General features: G+C 45.2%; 1 protein-coding gene across 5 annotated transcripts in view; it reads right to left on the reverse strand.

Moving 5' to 3' along the window:
* The window catches only part of PIK3R6 (phosphoinositide-3-kinase regulatory subunit 6), a 33635-nt gene extending 25321 nt beyond the window's left edge, over positions 1–8314 (reverse strand). For 3 of the 5 annotated variants that reach the window (XM_083352340.1, XM_083352339.1, XM_083352341.1), the window contains exon 1: positions 7941–8314. The gene's annotated coding sequence lies outside the window, so the exon portion shown is untranslated. Of the gene's footprint in view, positions 1–7276; positions 7471–7940 lie in introns of those variants that run through there. The other 2 variants (XM_083352337.1, XM_083352338.1) reach the window with 2 other exon arrangements.
* Between the last annotated feature and the right edge of the window lie 8198 nt (positions 8315–16512).

The raw sequence follows: 16512 nt of genomic DNA on the forward strand, positions 1-16512 counted from the left end.
ATGTAGCGATCCCAAGTCTTCAAGACTGGTATTCCCTCCAAGCTCCTTTAGATGTTGCTATCGAAGCACAATTTTTAATGTGACAAAAATAATAATCAAAATCAGTAACTACATTTGTTAAATTTTAAATTAGTCACATTTACATGTTGTTCAGGGCTCATTGTATGCTCTGGCATACAACTCAATAGCCAATTTCCCTACCTCCATATTTTTTTAAATTTTAATTCCATTTATATCCCGCCCTACTCCAAAGACTCAGGGCAGCTTACAAGCTTAGCAGTAGCCTTCATTCTATGTATATGCCTGCTTATTAGGGCTTTCACACACACCCCAAGCGGCATTATTACAAAGTAATAATACATTTATTTACATTTATTTATACATTTATGGTACTTCCACTGTCCTGGTTTTTTTAATAACTGGGTTATTAAAGTATTGTGTGGCTACAAAAAGTTAGCGGTTTGCAAACAAAGATGTGGGATAATGTGCTACATTATTCTTTTAGTCTTCCCAAGTAATTCACTCATTAATCATCTTAAGTACCAAACAATTTTCAGCTGTTTACAAAACCACATATAAGAGTTGATTCCCATCAGGAAAAAATCAGGAGACTTACGTAGTTAATAAGCTGCAAGTTTCATTGATATTGGGTGTGTGTGTGTGTGGAATCTATCATTTTGCCAGACACCAGGAAAGCAGTGAGAAAAAACAAATAAGATATTTCCACCCCAAAGTACTTTGAGGTATATTGGGAAATGGTGGGAAATGATGGGAAATAGTTCAGGTGTTCTAATTCTTCCTAAAGTCTCTGTGAGTGAAGGAAACCCTTTCAGTTCTAGGCAAATACTTTATAAAGTTTACAATATGCATCTCACCTGATCAAGCGTCTCTTACCTAGATTGGACTGCAACTATCTGGCATGCTTGCAGCACTATGGGTGGTGGGACTTATGACCACAATTGGTATTCCTCGATTTATGACCACAGTTGAGCCCATAATTTCCATTACTAAGCAAGACAGTTGCTAAGTGAATTTTGCCTCATTTGCCTCTTGCCTCACTCTTTCTTCACAGTTGTTAAATGAATCACTGCAGTTGTTAAGTTAGTGATGCAGTTGTTAAGTGAATCTGGTTTCCCCCATGGACTTTGCTTGTCAGAATGTTGCAAATATGGTCTCACGACCCCAGGACCCGGCAACCATCATAAATACATTGTCAGTTGCCAAGTATCTGAATTCTGATCATGTGACCACAGGGAAGCTGCAGCGGTTGTAAATGTGAAAAATGGTCAAAAGTCACTTTTTTCAGTGCCACTGTAACCTCAAACGGTCACTAAGCAAATGGCTTAAGTCAAGGACTACCTGCATTTCAAGCCATTCAGGGGATGCCAAGTTTGGAAACTGCATTAAGCAGCCTCTACTTAGGATGCCTGCCATTGGATAGCAATTGAGAGGAAGAATTACTGGCCTTTTGCACAACATGCTTAACTGGGTCAGGGAGATACCCGTTTAAACCCAGTTGATTGACCCTGCAAATGTATCCAAAAGAGATAAGACCAAGGCTAGAATAGGCTTATTCGGGATAAGAGTAACACTTCCCTAGTGAACTAATTCCCTCCATTTTGTGGAAACAACCTGCTAAATGATGAAAATGGGCACTCTTTTTTTGGCTGCTGGGGGTGTGGAGGTGTCAACCCACCCTGCAACCCTATGGAGGGGATCAGAAAGGACAAAAACAGTTTGGGTGGTTGCTGTATTGGTGCTGGAAGTTAATTTTCCATGCAGAAAAGGGGAGGGGTAAATGACGGCCTTCCATCGGGCTTGGTACAAGCTAGGAGGTCTAAAAACATGGCACTGTTCAACTGTGCCACTGCCCCAGAATAATATGCTGCTAACAAACAAACCTTTCTTCTCTCATGAAGGTGAAGCAATACAGCACTTTCTTTAAACCTTTATTAGAGACTTAAATCCTTACCTCGCTGGGAATTACTGTATACACAATGCTACAGAAGTCATTACTGCATTAGATTTTCAAAAACAAAATGTGGCCTAATAAATTTCAATCCATATAACATTTTAATCATCAAAAATATAATTGAACTGATCACGCTGGATGTTTTGCAAAATGTGTCTGATCATGTGTCCATTCAAAATACAACACCTATTCTAATGATTCTACTAGTGATTTATTTTTTTTGAGGACTAAAAGTTTCCTTTCTCATCATGGGTGGGCCTAATTGCAGAAACAGCTCTAACCATTTCCGGTTTTCTATTTTAGGACCCCAGTCACGGCAGAAGTTGTTGCAGACAAACTTCCTCTTTACACCTTTTGTCAGGGCCATCAGTGACTGCTGAAGCTACAAACAGCCTCCAAACTCCCATAACTCTTAAGGAAGCAATTCCACAAACAGAAGTTGGCTAAACCTCGAAATTTAGCAACAGCAAACAATGAAGTATTTCCCTGCATTTCCTGAGGATCTGGAAGACAATTCTTAAATATTAACTTTAGCCACACACTTAGTTTGTAGAACATGCACAGCTGTGTGTAAGTCGTTGAGACTTCTTTTAAGATAAGGCAACTGTTCTGAGCCCCATATTTGGAGGGTGGAGATACCTTAAAGTAAGGTATCAGAATGTCCAATCAGCTGATTGCCTTTCATTCAAGGCAATCAAAAGAAACATTACCTTTGTTTATTCTTATGCAACTGAGTAATGTAGCAAAATAAAAAGTACATGCGCCTCTGCCAGTTTTAGGACAAAATTAAATCCAAGCAAATTTTGCAATTGCTCTAATCTGAGGGAATAAAAACTGACTTATCTTGCAAACACTTGGTGGTTTCCTTGATCTCTAAGTCTGCTGTTTTTCATTGACATTCTTGAAAAGTAATATGCCAATCTCTTTATTATTTATGTATGAAGCAGCCTTCTTGAATCTCAGGAAACCTGACTTTGCATGTGGTCCTAAGCACACACTCTTCGAAGTTCCGTTGAATAAGTATGTTTAAAACTGAATGCTGGATGTTTGCCAAAATTGGTTATGTCAATAATAAGACATAGAAGGCAATTTCAATTACCTGACTTTTTATTCTTTATCCCCCTAGAAGTAATTGATGTATTATTTGGGGATTTGTCATCACATTGGCTAGGGGGTAATAGGATTCATACTTGAAAACATCTGTAGGGTGTCAGACTAACAAGTGTCATCTAGCTATCTATGACTAGTAAAATGATGCCAATCATAAAGTACCAGTATGTACTTTATATTAAAAAGCCATATTTATAAACATACATCCACAAATGGATATGTTCATTGCATGTGCAATGAGAAACCCTCATTATTCAAATATATTAACACAACAGCATTGTGTTGATGTCCTAATAAGCCTCTGATTTGCAGATATAATTTCTTTAGTTTCACTGTGACATATTAAGCTACCTTTAACTAAAAAGTAGCAGAGTGAGCACCTGTTACTCGTCCCAGCTTCTGCCCACCTAGCAGTTCGAAAGCATGTAAAAATGCAAGTAGACAAATAGGGACCACTCCTGTGGGAAGGTAACAGCGTTCCGTGCACCTTTGGCGTCTAGTCATGCCAGCCACATGACCACAGAGACATCCTCAGACAAGCGCTGGCTCTTCGGCTTTGAAACGGAGATGAGCACCGGCCCCTAGAGTCGGAAATGACTAGCACGCATGTGCGGGGGAACCTTTACCTTTAACTAAAAAGACTGTGGTTACATAAAAGTTAGGACTTATAGTTTCAAGGATGGATGGTTGAGGCCAAACTAAGGCAAGCTCCTAGATATTGATATATGGAGAAATGGGCTGGTTTTTCTAGTGGCTAGAATAAATGTATAGAATAAGGTAAAGTGTGTTCTGGATTGAAAATATGCTCAGAAATCTAAGCAGTTGTTACAGAAAGTGTATGCTTTTGTAAAAGTTGCTTTTAAAAAATCTACAACTTTCTGCTTTTTCTCCTTCTACTTTATCACTGTAGAAGATTTTAGAATTTACAAGGTTGTTAATTATGTTAGTCTGTGCAACAAAAAACACAAGAAGCTTTATAGCACCAGTAAGAATTAGCAAATATATTAGCCCATAAAATTTTCCTACATAAAAGGAAAAGTTTTCAAAGAACCCTTTGAAACTAGCTGTATAAAATGAATTTTGCTACTTTATCAAATATTTTGAAACCTACTAGCATCTATTATCTGAATAGGCACAGTATTCAAAAGTCAAGGTCCCTTGAATCTAGCTTGATTCGTGGTGACTACATGGACATTTCCACATAGTTAGAGAGTGATGTAAGATCCACAGACCATTAGAGCAATAAAATAAATTAAGTAAAATAAAAAGTAAATTGTTTCACTATTCATCTCTACAATTTCACAAAACTTTAATTAGTCAGGTAGCTTTTGCAGCTTTTAGTTTTCTGGAATTTTTATAGTTTATACCTTACCATATTTTAATTCTATAGTCATTGCCCTCACAGACTCTAATTTATTAATTTTGCAGCCTCTGCACTTATGGTGGTCAAAGACAGTATGCTGCAAAGTAAAGGAACAGTTCCCCCAATCCATTTTATTTCAGTGTGTTGAGTGGGATCCTACTGCTGAGTAGACTACATTTTCTATACAATTCTAATTTTAGCTTGGGTCTTCCCTTTCCTTTTAAAGAGGTTGGGAAAACTTGCAAAATGTATTGCTATATTCGGATTTAGCTTGGGGAGACCCAGGAGGAGCCAGGGCCTCACTTGAAAGACTGTACTACACTGCTGTAAAGCTCAGATATAAGCATTTCAGGGCAGGAGCTAATTTAATCCCTCATTGGCATGTACAGGGCATATTGAAGAAGAGCAGGTGGGGAGATGAGAAAGAAGTGGGTAGGAACAACACATTATTTGGCTTCTTTAGTTTAATTAAGCTTCAACATTAATTTAAATGAAGTAATTGCATTTAAAAACCTCATTTGTTTTAACTCAACAATATTTGTGTAATGCTTTAGGGACCACAGGTAATCCTGAAAACTCAGAAATTATACCCTTTCTGCAAAGCTTAATATGATAACTTTAGAAACAAATAAAAAAAAATGTCAGCCGGGCTTGGCTCAGGAATTATATTTTTCTGTTCAGTGGTTAATTGGCTTTGTTGCCTATTTTAATCTTAGGCTGCAACCTTTTACTCTCTGTAGTAAAATGATGCATCCAAGGAGAAAAGTGGCATATTGCAGAACAGAAAAAGAGCAGGTACATTGTTGGCTGGAGCCAGAAACTGGAAGCAGAATTCCATGCATATTTTATCATATGGAAAGTCTATTAGTTTCAGTGGAACTTATTCCTAGGTAAACATGTAGTGACTTGTAAAAGAAAGAATGTGGCAATGATTCCGAGAAGTGGCTGAAAGCTGGGAAAAGAGACTATGATTCCATATATAATGAAAAATAGGTTGATTCTGATAGAGTTGGTGCTTTTAAAAGATATGGTCTTTCCCCATATATCAGGTGTTTTGTGAGTTATAGTTTTAGCCAGAAGGATATGCACATCAGTTCCTAAACATGAACGATCCTTTGGAGAATTTCTCCAACTTATCACATTTAATTAGATGAGATGAGGGCTTCCAGAAAGCATTTACCATCTCTGATACCATTTTCAGTGACATTTTCAGAATATCAGCTGAAAAGATAATACAGTAGGAAATGCGACATATTGCCGAATCTGTTCATAAAATGAAGCAGCACATCAAAACACCTGTTAAAGTAGTTCTGCCTCCAAAACTTTATACAAAAGTGATCATGTCTAACATTAATTGGGGTAGCAATGGAGACAAGGTCTCAACTCATTTCTCTCAAGTCCTGACTCAGGATTTGCTCAATTCACTGAGTAATAAACTACAGTAATGAAAAGGGCTGGGTTCTTACAAGTTGCTAACAAATGAACTATTATTAAGAAAGCCATACACAATTTGCTATGTGACCTAATTAAACGTGTTTTTGCACCTAGCTGTAGTACAAAAACACTTGTCATTCTGTGTGGCTAGCACTCAAATCAACTGATCCATCAAGATCACCAAAAACATAAGAATGAATGCAGTTAAGAAAAACGGAAACTATATCTTGTACTCCTGCCTTTCCTCCAGCTGATGAACAGGATTTGAGGACCAACACTTTTGGTGAAGTGTTCATGAAGCCTGAAATTAGATGGGGAAGAAATTCCCACAGCTTCCAAGAGACTCGTTGCATTGGTGCTCACATCAATATTAATCATTTAATGGCAGAAACATCAAAGGCTGATAGACCACAATATTTTTTCATGCAGAAGTTCCAAATTCAACTCCTAAGTAGGGAGAAGGAAAATTATATAAACTTTTGATGAATACCAGCCACACCAGTAAAGCTAAATGAAGCAATTTCCGATCTCAGTGCAGGGAAGCTTCAACATGCAAACTGGGCACCACATTTCAAACACCACAAACAGGGTTGTGGTACCACCTCCAACATAAGGGTCTCCGGTGGTTCCAGTTCACACATTCATTCACCCAGGAAGAATCAGTGCTTGGCTAATCACACATTTCTTTGAGGAGGCTCTTTGGGTGTTCTCTAAATAGCCTTCAACTGAGAGGAGGAGCAGCTGCCATGTGCCCCCCCCCCGTGGCTGCAGGAGGGCACCCATCCAGCTAAATGCTCTGAGGGGCAAAGCTCCTGTAACACAAGCTAGCAATTGCGCAAAGAAACCGACAAGCCGCCTCCCCAAAGCAATGGCAGCCATCCTCGGCACCTCTGTTCCAGTTTTTCCTGTCCCAGGGTGGAGGGGGGGGGGGAATCTGGAAACAAGGGCGAAGTGTTTCTGCCAGGAATCTGAACGTGCAAGTCAAAATTAACCCGCTCCTGCCAGGCGCGCCGAGGGGAGCACTGCTGGCTCCCCTTTGCAGGGATATTGAGCCTTGGTGGAGCAGTGGGCTAATGCCTCCTTAAGTAACACCAGCTGCCTGCAATTAGTGCAGGTTCCCATCCCACCAGGCTCAAGGTTGACTCAGCCTTCCATCCTTCTGAGGTAGGTAAAATGAGGACCCAGATTGTTGGGGGCAATTAAGCTGATTTTGTAATAATGCCGCTTGGGGTGTGTGTGAAAGCCCTAATAAGCAGGCATATACACAGAATGAAGGCTACTGCTAAGTTTGTAAGCCGCCCTGAGTCTTCGGAGAAGGGCGGGATATAAATGGAATTAAAATAAATAAAAAAAATAAAAATAGCCCCGAGTCGATTGGGGGGGGAAAACAAAAACACCTGTTGCTGAGCACCGGGCCTTCCACTTCTGCTGGCCCTGGTTTCCTGGGATGGAGTCTGCCGCGCTGCCTTCCTCCCTTCCCGCCTTCCCAGTTGCCGGAGGGACAATTTTCCCTGCACGGGACCACTGGCTCACGTCGTCCCTCAGCAGACGGAAGCAGCGATATCCGGCCGAGAGAGCGCGGTTCTTCTTTCCCTCACCCTCCACCACTTCCCCCCCCCCCCAAAACTGCAACTTTTGTCCCTCGCCGCACAAAACTTTCCTGCTCCGGATCTGGCCCAAAACACCCGTCGTCCCCTCTCCCCCCCCCTCCCCCTCCCCGCCCCGTCTTCCATCGGATCAAACAACAAGGCGGAGAGCTGAGAGAGATTTTGGAGAGACCCGTTCCTAGTCGCTCCAAAGCTTTCTGACGGGAAAGTTTTAACCAGAATTGGTGTTCCTTCGGAAATCTTAACGACGAGCCCCCCCCCTCCCCTCAAACGCCTCCTTTACTGGATTCTCCTGTTTATTGCTGCGCCTCGCCGCGGGGGGGGGGGTATTAACGTCCCGCCTTCTGCGCCTCGTCCTTTTCTCCCGTCAACCTGAGGAAAGCGACCGGCCGCCGCGGGCTCCCAGGACGCGCGAGAAAAGCGGGCTCCCGAGAGAGAGAGAGGCGGCCGTTACCTTTATTAGGGCGAGAAAAGCGGGGCTAGTCTCGACCGGTCCCCGCCTGAACTCGCGAAGGGCCCTTGGAGCAAAGGGGGCCGTCTTCGTCCGCGCGCCGGCTTGTTCGCGCGCGCCGTCTCGGGTTTTTGGCTCGGCCGCTCAGGAAGCGTTTTGGCGGGTTTGGCTCGCTCCCTCGGAGTTCTCTCCGCGGCCGGCCGCTCACCTCCGGCCCCAGGGCGGCTCAAACGAAGCCTCCCAAAAAAAAAAAAAAAAAAAAAGATCCTCGCCGCCCTGCGGGAGGACAGACGCACTTCCTTTCCTGTCCGAAGGTTGCTTCGCTCGGCTCCTGGCTTTGCCACTCCGCTCGCTCGCTCGCCCGCCCGCCCGTCTGTCTTTTTTTTTTCCGGCGCCGAGGAATCGCTGAGCTCAGCTGGGCGGCAGCGGGAGTTGACTGAATGGCAACGTCGACGCCTCCCGGCAGGGAGAACCCAACCGAGAGTTACCGGAGAAGCCTCCGGAAGGCTTGGACCAGGGGTCTTCAAACGTGGCCCTTTTATGACTTGTGGACTTCAACTCCCAGAATTCCTCAGCCAGCAAAGCTGGCTGAGGAATTCTGGGAGTTGAAGTCCACAAGTCATAAAAGGGCCAAGTTTGAAGACCCCTGGCCTTGGACGGTGCCTCGCTGGCTCCACCGAGAGGGGTTTTCGCCCACGGCCACGGGGGACAGCTCTGTCCACGTGAGCTTGCAAGAGGTCAGGCAGGTGTTTGTCCTCTCCTTTGGTGCCCGGCGGCGGCGGCATTTGCCAGCCTCTCTCGCAGCTTCGCCTTTCCACAAGTAAAAAGCCTCTCAACAAGCCCCCCCCCCCCCGCGCCTGGCTCTCCCTCCTCTCTCCTACCTTGGTTCATTCTTTGCCGGGTTTTCCCCTCCAGAGGTTGATTGGGTAGAAGACGTGTTTATATTACCCAATGCAGGTAGTCCTCGTCTTACGATCACAATGGAGCTCCAGAGTCCTGTTGCTGAGGGAGACAGTTGTTAAGTGAGGTTTGCCCCATTTTACGAACTTTCTTGCCACGGCTGTTAAGTGAGTCACTGCAGTTGTTAAGTTAGTTTACAGGTTGTAAACTAAGTAAATCTGGCTTCCCCCATTGACTTTGCTTGTCGGAAGGTCGCCAAAGGGGATCACATCACCCCGGGACATTGTAACCGTCATAAGTACGAGTCAGTTGCCAAGCATCTGAAATTTGATCACATGACCATGCAGAGGCGGCAATGGTCGTTAGTGTGAGAAATGGTCATAAGTCACTAAATGAACTGTTGTAAGTTGAGGACTACCGCTCTGAAGCGGAGAAGGTCCTCACCGTGACCTCTCTTGAAATTACGCCCCAGACTCATCAGTTAATTGGCTGGGAATGATGGGGGTTGAAATCCAACACATCCAGGGGTTTCAGTTTGGGAAGGCTGCCTTCTAATATATATAAAATATAAATACACAAGAGATGTAATACAGTATTTCTTTCACACTGCACTCCAAAGGTCTTGGACGTGGATTTAAATAATTCATATTTAAACTCAATAAATGTAGCCACTGCATTTGCAGCTCTCCAGATGCCACTGCTTAAGATAGGATCTGCACATGCCCATTCTGTTGGATGCGGTAGCCTGGGAACTTCCAACCCCAATCGTTCCCTTCCCAGGGTGGGCAAGACTGGCATAGTGACTAAACCGAGACATAGCCCCAACTCTGCCATGGAATAAATTAGGTCACTACAATGAAAACGTCTCAGCCTTCATAATGTTGTTATGAGGATAAACGAGAGGAATTACATAACATGAGCTGCTCTAAGGAAGAATGGGGATACAGTATTTTTTAAAGCCCAACAAGAATTCACTGAATAGGCTTTCTGTAAGTCTCTGCGCTAACCTTTGGCATACTCAGTGAAGCTGTTCCAGCTGTCAAACTCCAGCTGCCACAGCAGGCATTGAGTGCGAGAAAGCCAGTCGCATGCTTCAGGAGTTTTGGCCGCAACTGTTGTTTTTGTGTTATATATGTAAACAATCCTTTAATAGATATGTATATATGTTAACAGTTCTAATAATACGGCAGCAGCAAAGTGCATAAACTAAAAGACTCCTGACAGAGAACACGCGCGGGAACTTTGACAGCTGTCAAAGTTCCCCGCACAGCGCAGGCGCCACCACTGACAGCTCGCGGCTGTCAAACTCCGGACTACGAGGAAGCCTGAGCTGTCAAAGCGTCCTCCGTACAGCGCAGGCGCGACCACTGACAGCTCGCGGCTGTCAAAACACCAAGACACGCGGAAGCCGGAGCTGTCAACAAAAGACGACGCGGATTGGTCCCTGCCTGACAGGGCGCCAAAATGAACACCGCTGATTGGTCCTCGCTACCAGCTGCCGGCTATAAAAGCCGGACAAGTTATTCTATGTTTGCCTTGCTCTTAAATAAACCTGTTGTTACTAGCCTGTCGTCCCGAGTGGTCCTTCGGCTACTTCACTGGCGACGAAGGTGGGATCGCTCCGGAGCTGAAGTCACGGCCGAGGAAGGGAGTTCCCGGCAAGAGCTGTCACGGAAGTTTTAACTTCCATCGGAGCAACCCAGGACCGGACGATATGGCAAACTTCGGCCGTGTGAGGGAGTTTGATACCCGCCATCCCGAGAGATGGCAATCACACCTCGGCCAAGTCGAGGGATTCCTCCTCGTCAGTAAAATCACTGACGACCGAGCAAAGGCCGCCGCTCTGCTGTACATCAGCGGGCCCCCGGTGTACGATGCAGCCGTTGGGTTGTTCAGCCCAGTGCCCATCACTGAAGTCTCCTACGCAGACTTGGTGGACCAGCTGAGCAAATACTACATGCCGGCTCGATCAGAACTGTACTGGCGGGTGCAATTCGCACAAAAGAAACAACGGCAGGACGAGCCCGCCAACGAATTCATCGCCGGGGTCAGACACGCCGCAAGGAACTGCTGCTTCCCCGACCTGGAAGACCGCATCAGAGACCAGGTGGTGATCGGTCTGAGGGACGAGAAGCTACAGAAAAAACTGACGTCCAAACCCGACATGAACCTGGCCGAGCTGACCAGGGAGATCATGGCATACGAACACAGCCACAAGAAGAAACCGACCAACACGACCCCAGAGACCCCCGCGACCGTCTACCAGGAAAGCGCAGCCTTCAGCGACAGCGGAGAGTCGGTAGATTTCACCGACGGAGAAGCCCTACAGCGCCGAATGGAGCACCGACAGCCGAGAAGGGGAAAAACGTCGGACCGCCGGGGATCCAGGAACCCTCCACCGCCACCACCGCATTACGAGCAACGAGCCGCCTGTGCCAGCTGCGGGGGCAATCATGCCCGAGGAAGTTGCCGCTTTAGGAACGCGAAATGCCACAATTGCGGGAAGACTGGCCACATCAAGCCGGTGTGCCGCAGCAAGGGCCGGGACAACATCAATGAGGTGGAGGCAAACCCCCCAGGTAGGCCAGCTGACCAGGCCAGCAGAGAACCCCACCCAGGGCCCCTGGTAGAGACAGTGGACAGGGTAAACAGCATAAGCTCCAAGGTTAAGATCTGGGTCAGAATTCAGGGGGTGCCCTGCCACATGGAAGTAGATTCGGGGTCGGCAGTTTCCTTAATTTCTCTGACAACCTATCAGGAGATCTGTCAGAAAGGCCGAGGACAAATTCCCCTGAAACAAACTCAGGTACACCTAGCTGACTTCCAGAAAACCCCCATTCCGTTGGAAGGAAAAGCCAAGGTCGTAGTGCAGTACAAGGGGTTCAAGGGTCCCCTGGAGGTTTTAGTTACACCAGGGAACCGTACCAATCTGATAGGACTAAACTGGTTCAGTCCACTAGGTATCGCTTTAACTGGGGTTAACACCATCCTAACGCCCAGCCTAGAAGCCGTTTGCGATAAGTTCGCCGACGTTTTCGATGGCACTTTAGGGAAATACACGGGTCCCCCCATCTCCTTACAGCTAAACCCTGCAATCCAACCAGTTAGGATAAGAGCCAGGAGGGTACCTTTTGCCCTCAAAGAAAAAATCGAAAACGAACTTGATCGCCTCGTAGGACTAGGGGTGCTTGAGCCAACAGAAGGGGGAACCTGGGAGACCCCTATCGTCACTCCAATCAAACCTAATGGGGAAGTAAGACTGTGCGCTGATTATAAGGCGACAGTCAACTTAGCCCTCAGCCCCCATGCCTACCCGGTGCCAGCGGTAAGGGACGTATTTGCTTCCATCCGCTCTGGCGCCCTTTTCGCCAAGCTTGATCTCACACAGGCGTATTTACAGCTGCCTGTCACTGAGGACACTGCGGAGGCCCAGACAATTGTCACCCACCGCGGTGCCTTTAAGGTAAAGAGGCTCCAATTTGGCATATCGGCGGCCCCGGGTATATTTCAGGGTATCATGGAGAAGACCCTGAAGGGAATACCCGGGGTCTGCCCCTACTTCGACGATGTTCTCATCGCCGGAGAAAACGAAGCGAACTTAGCTGACAGGCTGTCAGCTGTGCTGAGCCGGCTCAGAGAAGCCGGCCTCAAACTTAAGCGGGAAAAGTGCTCTATTGGAGTTACATCCACTGAATTCCTAGGGTACAAAATAGATAGCCAGGGCATTCACCCCACCTCAGAAAAACTGCAGGCTATTCAGACCGCACCCAGTCCTAGGAACAAACAAGAGCTGCAATCCTTTTTAGGATTGTTAAACTTTTACCATGCCTTCATCCCCCATAAGGCCACTATTGCGGAGCCTCTGCATAGACTCCTAGACAAGGGCACAACTTGGTCCTGGACCAAAGAACATGAGAGTAGCTTCCAATCGTTAAAAAAGATTATCTGTCACAGTTCAACTATCACCCTTTTCAGGGAGGACACCCCAATATGCATCGCTTGCGATGCCTCTCCCTATGGAATCGGGGCTGTCTTAAGTCACATATTCAAGGACGGCACACAAAGACCCATAGCCTTCTATTCACGCACTCTAACCAAAGCTGAAAGAAACTATGCCCAAATTGACAGGGAAGCCCTAGCAATAGTAGCAGGGGTCAAAAAATTTCATGATTACCTATATGGAAGACCATTTACCATAATTACAGATCACAAACCCTTGCTAGGCATATTCACGTGGAATAAAACTACTCCACAAATTCTCTCCCCGAGAATGCTAAGATGGTCAACCTTCTTAGCAGCCTATTCCTATCAACTAATACATAAACCAGGTAAAGAATTGGGACATGCTGACTGCCTCAGCAGATTGCCCATACAAACCAGGGACTCAGACCCAGCCCCAGCCAGCCAGATTTTAGCAATCTCCCAACTTCCAGAATGCCCCCTGACTGCAAACATCATAGCTAATAATTCTGCCAAAGATAAAATACTTGCCAGAATCCTCAAATGGGCCACAACAGGATGGCCAGCTCAAAATCCACAACCTCAATTCCAACCTTATTTTAACAGAAAAAATGAGATCTCAACACATAGAGGATGCCTGCTGTGGGGAAATAGGGTTATCATACCAGAGAAAAACATAGACCAAACATTACAAATTTTACACGAAGGACACCCTGGAATTGTAAAAATGAAGGCGATGGCTAGAAGTTATGTGTGGTGGCCAGGCATAGATAAACAAATAGAAAAGTATGTGGGGGGGTGTTATACCTGTCAAGAGACCAGGAATGAACCACCCCAGGCTCCAATCCATAAATGGGAGACTACAAGGAACCCTTGGTCACGTATACATATAGATTTTGCTGGACCCATCCAAGGCCAAAGTTTCTTAATTGTAGTAGACAGCCACTCAAAATGGCTGGAAGTCACACCCCTTAGAAAAACAACGTCCCAAGCCACTATTCAAGCTTTACGAAAAATATTCGCTACTCACGGCCTACCTGACACCATAGTTTCTGACAACGGACCTCAATTCACCTCTCGTGAATTTCAGATCTTCGCTATGAAGAATTGTATTAGGCTGGTCACGTCGGCGCCGTTCCACCCATCGTCAAACGGAATGGCTGAAATTATGGTACGATCCACAAAAGAAGCATTAAAAAAATTCGTCAAAGGAAACTGGCAGAGGCGCCTCAGCCAGTTCCTCTTAGCACAACACACAACACCATGCTCCACGACCGGCAAATCACCGGCGGAATTAAGATGGGGGAGAAGGCTAATAACACGTCTGGACAGACTGCACCCGGACACGTATCCAGAAGAAAAACAGCACCCCCACCCCGCCCGCACACTCAACCCAGGTCAATTGATTTGGGCACGATCATACACAGATAAAAACAAGTGGGTCCAAGGGACAGTAATAAAACAAACAGGCCCCATCTCATACCTTATAGCTACGCAAGCACAGGGCAACATACGCCGCCATATTGATCAGCTCAGACCCAGACAACCACCACACAATTCTGAGCAATCAACCAATGCCAGCATACAGCCCCCACCGGAAATGCTGCCTATCCCCAACCAGGAAGAAGAACACCAAAACGAAGATCCGGAACCAGACCACCCTCCACCCCTTCGCCGCTCAACCAGGAATCGGAGACCACCCACCTACCTAAAAGACTATCAGTGGGCAGGTTCAAACATCCAAGAGGACGGAAACGCACCAGGGGAGGGGTAAGGGGTGTGTTATATATGTAAACAATCCTTTAATAGATATGTATATATGTTAACAGTTCTAATAATACGGCAGCAGCAAAGTGCATAAACTAAAAGACTCCTGACAGAGAACACGCGCGGGAACTTTGACAGCTGTCAAAGTTCCCCGCACAGCGCAGGCGCCACCACTGACAGCTCGCGGCTGTCAAACTCCGGACTACGAGGAAGCCTGAGCTGTCAAAGCGTCCTCCGTACAGCGCAGGCGCGACCACTGACAGCTCGCGGCTGTCAAAACACCAAGACACGCGGAAGCCGGAGCTGTCAACAAAAGACGACGCGGATTGGTCCCTGCCTGACAGGGCGCCAAAATGAACACCGCTGATTGGTCCTCGCTACCAGCTGCCGGCTATAAAAGCCGGACAAGTTATTCTATGTTTGCCTTGCTCTTAAATAAACCTGTTGTTACTAGCCTGTCGTCCCGAGTGGTCCTTCGGCTACTTCAGTTTTGCTCCTTGAAGGCTCACTCTGCTCCAGGCTTTTGTCCAAGTAAGACTTTATCAGTTCTTTCTGATGTCCAGACTCATTCCAGATCAGATGTTTGCTCAAAAATCTAACCCAGCATTAATCTGATTCAGCAGTGTTTCAGGTACAGCACTCTTCTGCAGAAAAATGATCTTGCGTTTTTTAATGAAAGGTCTTACTCAAAAAGAGGTTTGCCAGAATTTTTCTTGACTTTTTGCCACCATAGACATAAAAGGGCTGACCTCCTATAATGTCTATATCACAGTAAGTTCCGATGTTTACAAGAGGTGCTTTCCTGCAGACACAGAGCAGGAAGCCTTTCAAGAGGATGCTTCTTTCAGGGCCATGAGGCTGGATTGCTTTATCTGATCAGAACTGCTAAACAAATAACATGGAGATAATTTGGCTGGATTTTAAAACCAAAGCTAAAGGGTTTCTACCTTCACAAAGAAGCCGACTTTGTTTGAAAGAGCATCTTAGGATTTTTGCAATCTGGTATACGCAGTTTCATTCATAACACACTCCAGTTACCGTAGATACTTTTCTGTGCCTACAAGTTACTATCCCTAGGCTATTTCTCCTAGATCCATGTTGTCTAAGAGCTGGGTAACTCCCAAATATGTGGATTTCAGATGTCGAGAATCATAATAAAGCAGCTTCTGTGGAAACATGGCATTATTTTGTCTGGTTTAATATTCACTAGCCTGCCTTTTGAGAACCTTTCATCACTTCTATGGCTTCAGTACAAATTTGTCAATATGCCTTGTATCACAGAAGCCTATACGCAGTGTCCTAACAGGTTAATTAGAGTTCTTTCTTAGATTTGTATTTTTGTTAGTTTTTAGTCCTCAAATGTATGGTGGACGATTAAAAATGCAGATCATGTCACCCACTAATCCACCAACAAGGGAAATGTAAAATCTTTGATTTATACCTGATAAAGTGCTACATTTTTCCTCTTTAGATCTTGGAGCCATACAATTAATCACAGGTTGGGCCCCTTAATTTTTGGAGCCAGAGGTTTGAATTGGAATTTTTTTTCTAATATATCTGGAAAACCTAAAGTTTTATTATACTGATTATACTTGTAAGCAGCAGACATCCCCCTTTGTAATAAATTGGATTTCTGTCATTTCTAATATTGCATTTGTCTTTCTGAGAAATCTTAGCTTAAAAATGATCAAAAGAAGATCCATGTCTGAAAAATATCAATATATGCTAGTAGCTAGCAGATGATAATTTCATCACTATGGAAGATTATCTATAATGAAAGATGCAAGGAAGAGGATGCTGAATTTCAACAACAACCCTCCCTCCTTTTTCTGATATTGTTAAATACAAGGAGAGAGGACTGGGTGATTAAATAAGTAATTTGAAATCATTTCCTTAAAGGAAAGAGGAAGAAGTAGAGTTTGCAATGTTGGCCCAGTGACAGGAAAAA

Source organism: Vipera ursinii (genome assembly GCF_947247035.1).
Source record: "Vipera ursinii genome assembly, chromosome: 2".
In the NCBI taxonomy this organism is placed as follows: Eukaryota; Metazoa; Chordata; class Lepidosauria; order Squamata; family Viperidae; genus Vipera; species Vipera ursinii.